The 12,649-nt window shown below is 40.3% G+C and overlaps 1 protein-coding gene and 1 long non-coding RNA gene across 3 annotated transcripts in view; one reads left to right on the forward strand and one right to left on the reverse strand.

Annotated features, from left to right (window-relative positions):
- LOC131065257 (uncharacterized) overlaps positions 1–12,649 on the forward strand; it is a 53,223-nt gene that overhangs the window by 17,361 nt on the left and 23,213 nt on the right. The window contains exon 2 of the long non-coding RNA XR_009111396.2: positions 6,118–6,239. This is a non-coding gene — a long non-coding RNA (uncharacterized LOC131065257). The remainder of the gene's footprint in view (positions 1–6,117; positions 6,240–12,649) is intronic.
- Positions 1–12,649, reverse strand: part of LOC131065256 (ubiquitin-related modifier 1 homolog) — a 53,126-nt gene that overhangs the window by 16,716 nt on the left and 23,761 nt on the right. The window lies entirely within an intron of this gene.

The following is a 12,649-nucleotide window of genomic DNA, read 5'->3' on the forward strand; positions in this document are numbered from 1 at the left end:
GGCCCTGCGCTGCTACCTCTGGTAGTGTTGGTGGTGTCTCCTGGAGGTACGGTGTTTTGCCTGTCCCGTGTGGCACCTACACCCGTACTGTTGCCCTCCCCTTCGTTCTGACACGCTCCTACTCCTGCTTCCCGTTGGTGATCTTCACTCCGTGGCGTAAGGGATAAGTTCCTAAACTGATCCCTAGTCTCCTCGACCAAATTTCGCTATAACCTTGTTTCTTCTAGAAATTCTTCGTGGCTCCGCGTCCTACGATGATCTGGCGACGCGTAGAAATTTCCGTCGGCCTCTGCACCTTCTGTGACACCTCCTTGGTTCCCCTCAGGCCCCCCTTCGACAGGTCGTCCTTCGGCAAGTTGCCTCAACCTCCGTCTACGTTCTACTTGCTGCTCCAGAATCAAAGCCCTCTGCGCGGCCTCCCACTCGTTCGTTTTCGGTTTTCGATTCCTATCTTTATTCAATAGGTTTGGCATTAATTGTCACACATTTCCATAACTCTCAATTCTTAAATCAAAACATATCTTTATTAATTCATCTGCTCAAGTACAACTCGTGTCAATGACACTTTTATTTGAAAATAAGAAGTTCACAGTTCAATTCCCTCCTGGCCTGGCGCCATCTCTTTCTGTTTCCTGTCAGCTGTTCTCTTCGTAGCATTGCAGGATTTGTTGTCGTCGCTCTTCCTAGGAAATCTCCTCCAGGCGGGCCTGTTGTGCCAGCGATGCCTGTGCAAGCAACCGGGGGAGGTGGTTCATTAACCGGTTTACTGTCGGGCTAACCTCCAGCACTATCCACACGGCACTTGGTGGGATTTCTGCCTCCACCGCTTCTCGTCGAACGTATGTCTGAATGGCTACCTGGAGCAAAAATCGAAAATTCTCGCGTTGCCGTGTCTTCTCCTGTGTAAAGTTCTGTCCACACGTCGTCGGCCTCCGGGTTTACTTCACCAACGGGTAGACCCATTGTGTCTGTGCTTCTCGCAGGACTATGGTGGCCAACGGTATATCACGACGCCAGGGAGTGGGTCGTGGGGTGTGACACTTGCCAACGGGCGGGCAAACCTCTAAAGCGGGACTTCATGCCCCTCAACCGTCGCACCGCAACTTCCACCCCTTGGTTGCCAACTAACCAAAACAATTACACATAATTAACTAATGTTATTCCTATGTACAATAATGCCGCCAACACATACAGACTTGTACTAAGATAAGAGTCTGACAAGTTTATAAGACAAATAAAGCATTGCCATAATTAGAACTCAAGAAATATTTTATTATTTTTAACTACTGTTTTTGTTAAGGCAAAGAGGATTATACAGTCTCACATTCAACAAACCACTGGGTTTACAATATTTTTTTTAAAGTGTGATACGTTTGTTTCTCCTTACAGGCAAGGTGAAAGTTAAACTTATTATACATTTTGTTAGTAACATGAAGATTAAAGCTCTATGTGCTTATATTCGGGCAGTGCTCCCTTCACATGCTTATCTCTTAGTTGCTGCCTATATTTACTACTGTGTGTCTTATATTTGATTTCTCTTTTTGTGTTATTTTGCTTCTAAAAATTACAAAGTCAATCTCCAATACTTGTTGACAGAAGTATGCGGCTTAGAAGCACCCAGACAAGTCGCTCCCTCTCAACTTCTTATGAAAGGCACTATTGGCTGTTGTATGCGTGAGTGACCGATTATCACATACAATATTAATAAATCACCTATATCCCTGTTTTTTCTTTAAATATTTTTTGTCATAATTGTTGTCTTTCAAACAATATGTTGTTACAGAAAGAGGGTTGGATAAAACTCATATTGGCATAGGTTGTCAACCATAAGAAGTTGAAACCATCATTAATTTAGATTGGAAATGCTGTTACTAGGTTTGGTTAGTAAACAATTATTTGGCTCCTACTGAACTTAACGCAGGCATTTTATTTTGATTTTTAAATATTATTTATTTTAGAAGTATCATAGCCATTGGCTGAAAAAAATGGTGTAACTGCTTTCCTTTCAGATGAAATGCTGCTATTGGATGGAAGCAGAAAATTTTGTTCTTATGTCCTTGATTTGTAAGTTGCATTTGGAGGAAACAAGAACGTCATTTTCACAGTTAGCATTATGCAAATGATAGGACAAATATAAACATGTCGGTTGCTGCAAGTTCCCTTTGGTCAAAACAGAGAGAAATTGAGAGTGCAACAAAAATTAAAGCTTTAGCCTGGTATGCTATTTGATTTTCTTATTTATCTGCACATAATCTGGCAGGTTCATTCTAGAGGCAAAGCATTAGAAAGATGTAGATTTTGAGAAAATTGTAAGCAGCACAGATAGCTTCGCTGGTGCTGCTTTGCACAAATTGATGAAAAAAGTTATCGTTCTTGCTATCCCAAAAAAAGGATTAAGTTCTCCAATTTGTTGCCCTAAGACATTGGAAGCTATCAGACTAATCCTTTAAAGGGAAATTTGAATTTGTAAATGTCTTAAAAAAATATATTGCTTTGACAATTTTCCTTCAAGAAAACTATTTAACCATATAAAATGTTTTTAGCTATTTTTTAACTCTTTAATTTTGCAGTGATGAAACAATTTGGAAAATTCAGTGTCGAGATCCATTATTCTTGTTGACAGCTGTTGGTGTGCAGAAAGGATGTGTTGCATAATACATTGGCTGCTAAGATGGGTGCTGGAGCTGATTGTAGGGTTCGGATATTGTTTGATACTTCTTATACAATTATACTCCCTGAACAATGGTTACTGCTTGTTCTTTTGGTATGAAAAAGTACAATTGTAAAACAATTTACAACTTATAGTTTTTGCAGTCTTAGGCAGGGACTGCAGCTGCATTGCAGCCCTTATTAGAATTGGAAGCATTCTAAGCATTTGCAAACTTTGTTTTTTAGAGAAAACTAACCTTTAAAAATTGTCCCAACTCAACTCCCCGGTTTTACAAGTGACATTGTTTCTAGATGGATTTTCCAATAACATTAGTACTGAGAGCTTGAACTTTCTTCCAACAAAATTGTCAATGAAAATATAGACTGGCAAAACATTTGCATCGAAATCAATCTTGCAATAAAATGTCTTTCCCATTTTGATTCAAGAGACACCTAAAATGGAGAGCAATTCCATGTACATTTTGATCAGAAGCACATATTATCACAAAAATCATAATTAGCCCCAGACCCAAGAGCTACAGAAAATGTTATAATTTTATGATGAGATAACTTACATTTTGAGGCTTGTTGCTATGGTGGATAACTTCACCTAATGGTAAATGTGAATGCGTGCATTCATACCACAGATCTCTAGATGCAGTCAATCAAAATAGAATAATGTAAAATGGATATAAAGAACAAATTAACATCTCCAAGATGCTAACAAAGGCCACAACATAGCAGATTGAGATCTCGGTGCATGAACAAGGCTCTCAAACAGAAAATCAAAATTTCCATCCAGTGTCCCAGAGTTTTTTTTTTAAATTACAGATAAAAAAATTTAAAATGTAGAGATGTCTTAGAGAATGATAGGGCCAAATGGGCTAAGCGGTCTCACAATGATAATCATTTTACCACATCAAGAACTACATGATTTGTGAGAAAACAATAGATTATTTATTTGAAATTAGTCAGAATGAAAGATCACACTCAATTGCATTACCACTATGTCTGACAACTTGTCTTCCGTACAACTTCTAAAATGTACCTATATAGAGGAATCTAGTAAGATCTAAAAAAGTACCTTAAACCCATATAACCCAAGGTTTTTCCTACACCTAACATTTTTTTCTATAATCCAAACAGGCAGACTACTTGCACGTATATCAATTATTTCAACAGAGGAAAAAAAAGAGTATCATCTCCCATGAGAGAAAGCAATGATATGTTATACAGTTCAGCAATCCACTAAAACTCATAAAGTGAGATTAAGGATACACCCCCACAATAGCGAATTAATATGCACATATTTCAAAATATGAAGATAAAAAAAAAAAAATGTAATGTCCCTTTTTGTAAAATGCCCTAGTTTGCTCTAGATTACAATTCTTGGCTATTAAGGGTGGGTTAGAGAAGGAATACCTTTAACCCTTTTATAGGAGAACCCTGCAACAAGTTAGGAGATAATCTACTAATTATATATATAAGCGATTAATTACAAACATACTAAGTAAAGAATGAACTGATCATGATAAAATAAGAAAAGGCTAACTATATAAAATAAAGAAGACTAACTATGTTTCATAAGAAACTTAAATAATTTTGCAAACAGCAACTGTAATGTAAAGATCAGAAACCCTGGGTCATAGCCATAGGAATCCTCATTATCTTGATAGGGTGCCTTAGTAACGGTTCTCTCTGATCAAGCCACTTTGTGAGGGTGCCTTGATGACGGTTCTCCCTCAATCCTAAAGAGGGTGCCTCATTAACCATTCTCCCTCTGTCTGAGAGGGTGCCTTAATAGCGGTTCTCCCTCAACAAATCAAGTGATGAGGGTACCTGAATAAAGGTTCTCCCTCTACCTGAGAGGGTGCCTAAACAGCAGTTCTCCCTCAAGAAACAATACTCAGTAGTGTCCAAGATAAAATGTATGAACATAGATCAACTAGGCAGCAGGGTGTTATCAGTGTTGGGTCATAAATATACAACGTATTAACATTATAAATATACAGATAGTATTGCTCATATATTATCATACATTGCATCTACAATCAGTTATATGTAACTCACAGAAATTCTTACTGATTCAACTCGCTGGCTGAGTGTATCCGTGGCAGGATGTAGTTCTTTTATTATTTTCTTGTTTCTATTCTTCTTTTTGTTTCCTTGATTACGTCTCCCTTCCAAGGTTGTTTGATGCTCCCTTTCTGCCTTAGATTTCCCTCCATATATACTTCCATGATTTTATGAAGAGACGCCCCTTTAGACAGTGTCTGCCCTCTTAACTAAGGCATGACTCTTCATTTTGGAAACTCTTCATAACCAAACACTATCCTCCTTAATGAACATTTATAATCCTCTTGATTTGAATGTCATTCTTCCTTTTACTTGATGATGGCTGTAGAAGTTTGATCCTATATATACTCTTCTCCAATAACTCCTCTAACTAGAATATGGGGGGGATATGACAGTAAGAACATTATCAGGTTTCATATTAAGCACATTCCTATACATACCACCAAGAACAAAAATGTTACTGCCTGTAACTTAACAACAGTTCTGATCTGGACTGATCGATAGTGATGTCAGTGGATGCTTTGATTTCTTTCCTTTATATCTCTCTATGTGAGGGAGGGGTCATACCCTTTCATCATGCATGCCCTTTGGCAAGAGACACGCTCGTTCACCATCAGCACCCCTTCGAAAGGGTGCAACTCTTAATTATTTCTGCCCTTGGAAAGGGACACAACCTTTCACAATCAGATCTGCACTTTTATTTAAATTAGATCTGCACCTCTGATTCCCCAAATTATCCCCCTCTCAAATGAGGTTCTCTTCTCCCTTTTATATCTCTTGATTGAGGGAGTCACAACTTTTCATTCCATGTCTTTTGACCATTCATTAACTTAATTAAAATTTAATTATTTTTTATTTTATTTTATTTTATTTTTTATTTAAATGTTAGTTTTAACTTGTGTTTTAATTTTATTATTATTATATATTATTAAATCCTATTTCAAAGTGGGGACATTAAAAAAAACACCATGAAGGATGGCATGGAGAAGACAGAAGAGTATCATTTTTATAGCATAATCTATTAAAAAAAAAAAAAATTAAAAACATGGCTTATTTAAAATCTCAAAATGTTAAATATGACAAATTAATCTTTAAGAAATATGCATATTTTGTGGACATATTATAGTCATCATTGAGGAATCACTAGCATCAAAATGTGATATCCCCCATGGACTGCATTTTAGATTCTGTCATTTCTGAACATTGATTAAACTGTGGATGATATATTTAAATGATGATTCTGAAAATTGAATGTGACAGTTATAACTGATCTGATGTTTATCAGTCAGTTATGCAATAATGTTAATCTTAATTATTTATATTTTGACTTATTATTCATATTTTGGCTTATTGAGATGGATAATGCTGATTGGATTTTTGACTGTTTTGCAGGTACAGGAGGTCTGAAATCACATTTCACTGTGGCGGAGGGCTTATGGGGGCCCATACAAATGGGCTATGGTGTATACTTGCCACTCGCCCTCCTGACCATTATGGTCAACACTACTACTGTTGTACGTCTTTGTAGCATTTACATCCCTATCTTATGATCATTGATTTCTAAAGAATTAAAGGTATGCTGATAGGTTCGAGTTAAATTGTTGGCTTGGAATTTATTTTGATTTTAATCTAGGCTAAGTTTGTCTATCTTATTTCCTTAATTATAGTTGAAGGCCGAAATTGGATATATATCCTCGGACAAAAGCAAAGAAAATATTCCAAGCGAAAAGAGGATAATATGGAAATTTATTGAGAGGGAATTTGACTTTATATAGCTGATCCTTCCATGCACTCAGGATAGGGAGTAATAAAATATGTATTAAATGAGAATTTTAAGATCCTCAAAGCTTGTTGGACAAGCCATGCAAACTATGGTTTAGTCAAAGATGACTTGAGTTAGGTTTGATTTAGTGGTATTCTGGGCTTCAAAGCATATTATTGTCAATTTTGGTTTATTGGAAGAGGAAGCTGGCAGCCATGGCAAAGCCATGCCACACCTCCAGGTCATTTTGTTCTTGATTTTCATGGCTATGAATGCAACTCCAGTTGCATGATGAAAATAATTGGTTTTGAAGTTAATAAGGAATCTATTTTAGATGGCCATATCCTGGAAAGAAGATTACGTTCGTTATAATCTTCACAGCGAGTCTTGTAGTTCTGTGGATTGTTATTTTTGGCCTTTGAACAAGAGTTGGAAAAGAAGCCAAGCATATAGACTTTGTATAGGACTTGTGTGGAAGAGAAATTAGAAATGAAAAGCTGGAAGCTCAAGTCAAGCAAGAACTACACAACTGTATCTCTGTATTTTGTTAACTATTTTCAGGTAAGTGCGCTGATATCACTTGTTACTTGAACCATAATGCCTGAAAAGTGGTCTTCATTCTGTTCTAATATCAAAACATTTTATTTATGTTTATCCTTGAATCTTGAAATAAGATGGAGTCTTAGATTTGAGCAACAATGTTGAAGTTCCCACTTTGCATTGTTATCACTGTGTTGTCACAGTTGAGTACTGTTCTTTGTTTTTGATATTAAAAGCAGCCAAAACTAGGGGGCTGACCCAGATACAGTCACATTAACAGCAGAAGAACAACTGTTAGCAGAAAAACAGCAAAATCACAGCCTCCTAAAACTTTCCTCTTATCAAAAACTTTAAACATACTACCCATATTAACAGAGTTTAAAAGAGTCATAGTAAACAGTAAAACATGCCATGCAGGGCTAAAGATAACCAAGTCCGAGATTAACCAGCAAGGATTATAATCATAACTAAAAACAGTAAGGCCATCCAAAAACTCAAAAAACCACCAAGTAGCTAACATCCTACTTCTTTTTGCCCTGACTCATCTTGGGTAGGAGCCTCCTAGCCCATTCTTTGGTGAGAAATTTTAATAGGTCTTTGTAGTCCTCTTCCTCCTTCCGTTTTCCTTTCTGGGTGTTCTCCTGCAAAAGACATAGGGTGGTCGCAGAGCTGTGCATGACTTTCAGCGCGAACCTGGTGACCTCATGCAGCCTTTTTTCGGTGAAATTCACTCTGCTAACAATTTCTTGCATTTTCTCGTTCAGGGCGTCCACTTATTCTCCAAATCCAGCAGCTTGCCCTCCGCTTCCTCCTTGATACTACTACTTTCCTCCACAATAACCATTTTCTCAAACTTAAGGGTAGGGGACGGAGAATTGGCCCGAGACTTGGGTTCAACATCTAGGTTCACAGAGTTGTTAGGGCTTTCAGAGACATGGGTAGAGCTACCAGGATGAGGGGCCGAGGTGGAATGAGACAGGGCCACTTTACCCGAGGGATTGGTATCCTCCTCCGCATCCTTAGAATCACCCGTGTCATGTGATGAGGAGGGGTCCTTTAAGGGTTTCTCTTTTTCAGGGGGTTTGGACGCCAGTCTCACAGAGCGACAGGGAGTGTTGGCTTCATCAATGATCTCCACATCAGAGTTAATTTACTGGATTTTCACTTTCTTGGACTCGAAGGGTTTTGAGTCCTCCGAGTGGCAGGCACGCTTTTTGTTTTACTTGCTGGAGGAGCCAAGTTCGAGCAGAAGAGTAGGGTTTTTCTTAGGGTTGGCAGTGGCCATGGGCGGGGACTGTTCTTTGTTTAGGCTGCATGAAAGGTTGATTAATTTATAGTAAGGTAATAATGTCAACTTAGGGTTTCTTAGTAGTTCAACCCTTTTATAACAATAGCACTAATTAAATCTTTTTATAGCTTCAAACAATAATGTCAAGGCCCAACCACTCCCGAGAGCATGTACTTCCAGGTTACTACTCCTAATAACTTATAAGTTTTTAACTTCAATTGAGGAATACACGTATTCCTCAAGTAAGGGGTAGTCAGTCAAGCTTCTATTCGAACAAAGGATAAGCTGCCAATACAGTTTCATTCCTCAGTTGAAGTTAAAAACTTATAAGTTATTATGAGTAGTAAACTGGAAGTACATGCTCTCGGGGGTGGTTGGGCCTTGACATTATTGTTTGAAACTATAAAAAGATTTAATTGGTACTATTGTACTAATAAAAGGGTTGAACTACTAAGAAACCCTAAGTTGACATTATGCTACTTTTGGATATTGTTAAGACTATATGTTTATTGAATGGTTACTCTAATCTTTAATCAGGGCATAAGATTGTCCTAAGTTTGTAGAAGATAATGTGATTCACTTTGAGCACTTGACATTTGTCTGGGAGACTGCATGGTTGGTCATTGTTGGGTGTATTTATTCAAATTTCACATGAATGTACCATATACTGTGGAGGACAGTTATGGCATTGTTAATTGTTTAGAAGACTAGTGGGATTAACATCCTTTAACATGCATTTCACTATCATTTTGTCACATAAAACTGTTATTATTGGGTCCTTTTTGGGTGTCTATAAATGATCTTGCTAAGACCGTGACCATTAAGATGGATGAACTTGATTGATCCAAGATTTTGTGACATGCTTTTATAGTAAACATTTTGGTAATATGATGATGGATCACAACTTGGGAACCAGTCTTACCATCATCCCTGAGTGCTATTAATGACGTTCATGACAATTCCTAACATAACGTAAATTGCCATGCCATCTACAATGCTAACATAGTGTAAATGGCTCATGCTAATCACATGATACACCATCCTTTAGCTTGTGAGCATATGGCTTTGTGCACCTTGGTAGGAATATTCCATATAACAAAGTTTCTGTTACCAATAGCATTAATGGCTGATATGCATATTCCATGGTATGATTGATGATGTTATTCATTCTCATATGGTAATGCAAAGTGGATGATACAAAATGTATTAGTAACATATGATGTCTGTTTCTAGCACATACCAGAGACATATAGACACTGAACATCGGCTCAAGCTAACTATGGTGTTTAAATAAATACCATGAATCCACACAATAATCTGGCCAACATAGCCATCCTTCAATTTCATACTAACATAACCAAATCTAACCAAGGCATCAAGTGACCTTCAAGGATGGTGGTGCTGACAAAGGTTGAAAATGGCATCAGGAGGATGGGTTTTCATGTAGGCAAATCTGTTGGCGGCAATATTGTATACGGAAATAAAACTAGTTAATTAAGTTGTAATTGTGTTGGTTAGTTGGCAACCGAGGGGTGGCAGTTGCGGTGCGACGGTTGGCGCTCGCACCCCCTCGGCATCTTTATATACTTCCGAATGTAACTTGTGGACAACAACAATTATGAATGGAATAACATCTTATATCTATGGCATTATTATTCTGCATTATGTGCTTTATGTTTTAAGTTATTCACCCGAGAGGGCAAACATTTGGCGTCGTTGCCTAGACGTACTCGGGAACGGAAGACGCGGATGGCGCACGGATGCGATGGGCCTACCCGTCGGTGAGATGAACCCAGAGGCCGACGACGCGCCCACAGAACAATCAGCGAAGGGAAAATTGAACCCTGTAATAATCCCGACACAATGTTGAGATAAATTGTGGCCGAAAGGAAAAATAATAAAAGTTTTTTTTTTGTACATGGCGTGTGCTTGTTATGTACGGAAGTGATTTATGCCCAATATATTAAATAAAGATAGAAAAAAAAAGCAAAAACGGACGAGTGGGAGGCCGCACAGAGGGCCTTGATTCTGGAGCAGCAAGTAGAACGAAGGCATAGGCTAAGGCAGCTTGCCGAGGGACGACCGGCCGAGGGGTTGCTCGAAGGGAACCCAGGAGGTGTCACGGAGGTTGCGGAGGCAGAGATAGACGGAGAGAAGTACACTCTCTACACTGTCGTAGGGTTGCCCGAAGGGAACCTAGGAGTCACGAAGGGTGCCGAAGGTGACCTCTACAGTTCGCCTGAATACCACCACCGTGGGGTAAGAAGTCGCGAAGAGTTGGTGGAACAAACAAGGCGAAATCTAAACTTGATCGACACTACCAGAGACCTACTAAAGAATTTGTCCATTTTGGAGGACAACCGGAGGGAGACAACCGAAGCTGACGGTACGGCCGACGATGCTGAGGGAGCACAAGGGTACCGTACGAGAGGCAATTTGTTCGGTGCTGGGTCAACAACCTTCTCCGGAGGACCCACGAGTGGAGGGTCAGGTGCAGGAGGCGGAGGCGGAGGCGGACCAGGTACAAGCACACAAGGCACCAGAGGAGCGAGACTGAGTGGTGGGATGGCCAGTAAACAGAAGTTGCCGAAGTTCAACGGCGAGGGGAAGGAAGATCCCGTCTGCCATTGTCGAACGTGCGAAACCATATGGTCAGCGAATGGTGTTACTGACCAAAACGAATGGGTAACGCAGTTCCCAGCCACGTTACGTGGAGTTGCCATAGATTGGTACTCCGATGTGGACAAGCAAAAAGTGGCCACGTAGGCCAACCTACAGAAGGAATTCACGGAGGAGTTTCGGTTGCTCCGTGATGACAATGAAATTGTAACGGAGATATACAGTACCAAACAAGGTACCAAGGAGACAGTACGGGCATACAGCAGGAGGCTGAAGGAATTGCTGGGTAAAATAGAAAGCCAACCAGCAAAGGGATTGAAGAAACGATGGTTCGTTGAAGGATTGAAATCCTCCCTACGAAAAATAATGAAAATTGTACCCCCGACGTCATATGACGATGCCTATAATAGGGCGATGGACCTAGAGAGCGAATACAAAACATCAAAGAAGAAGAAAAGTAATAAATATTCATCTAACGATGATGAAGACTCTGATGGGGAAAGCAGCAGCAGTGGCGAATCGAGTAAAAAGGTGCACGCTCTCCAAAAGGACATGGAACGAATGCTGAAAGAATTCAAAGCCATGAAGGGGAGTACAAGTAAGACTGAAGAAAACGACGTGTGGTGTACCGACTGTAGGAGTGACGGACACACCAAGGGGTCCTACCCCAAGAAGGCTTTCTACGACATTTGTCAAATTGCGGGACATTTGACAAAGGAATGTCCCTACAATATGAAAACCAGGAGCCAACAAGTTCTCTTCACGCAAGAGCAGTCGGCCGTCGAAACTTTGCAAACCAACACAACGACGTCATCTAGAGGTTACCGGGACAACAGACGCGATGGCGGAAGGAATAGCAACAATAACAATAACGGAAGTCGTATCCAGTATGACGCCAAGGGCCGGCCAATTATCCAATGTAGGGCCTGTAATCAGTGGGGGCACTTCGCCCATGATTGCACGAAGGAAGCCACCCCTTAGCACCTCTGCCGATGGTGTGGGCCAGGCGACCATGAGGACGCAAATTGCCCACAGGCAGGGGTTAATCTCCTCAACATTGAGAAGACTGGTGAGAAAGAAATACTGGCAATCACCTGTGCCCAAACGAAAAAGGCCACTTATCCCGACCCCCGTACGGAGAAGGAGAGATTACGGGAGGCAAAGGCCAATATTGAACGTGAGATGACGGCCGAACGACGGGACAACGAGGTGGCGAGTACAACATCCTGTACGGAAGCGGAAAATAACATCATTGGGCAAGTACTGTAGATGGAAGTATCTATAAGGGTAAAGGACCTTCTAGAAACAATGCCACAGTTAAGAACCGCCATTTTTAATTCCATACAAACCACTACGCAGGCACCTTTGCATGCCACACAAGCGGAAGTTCCGGTCAGCCCCTCGGCTGACCCAATGTTGTTGGCCTTGAATAGTGGTCGGCATCCTGTTGTAGTAGAGATGGGAATTCTCGGGGCTATCCTCAAAGACACCATCGTGGACGGAGGTTCGGGGGTGAATGTACTACCAGAGGATACGTGGAAGAAGCTGGGGAAGCCAAAACTATGGCCACCCACGTTCAACTTGGTAGGTGCAGACCAACACGGCATCAAGCCACTCGGCACCCTGATGGCCCAGCCGGTCACCATCAGCACGCAACCTTTCATACTAGATTTTGTGGTAATCCCACTCAAGAAGGGGTACGACGCCATCTTAGG

Source organism: Cryptomeria japonica, chromosome 2 (genome assembly GCF_030272615.1).
Source record: "Cryptomeria japonica chromosome 2, Sugi_1.0, whole genome shotgun sequence".
In the NCBI taxonomy this organism is placed as follows: domain Eukaryota; kingdom Viridiplantae; phylum Streptophyta; class Pinopsida; order Cupressales; family Cupressaceae; genus Cryptomeria; species Cryptomeria japonica.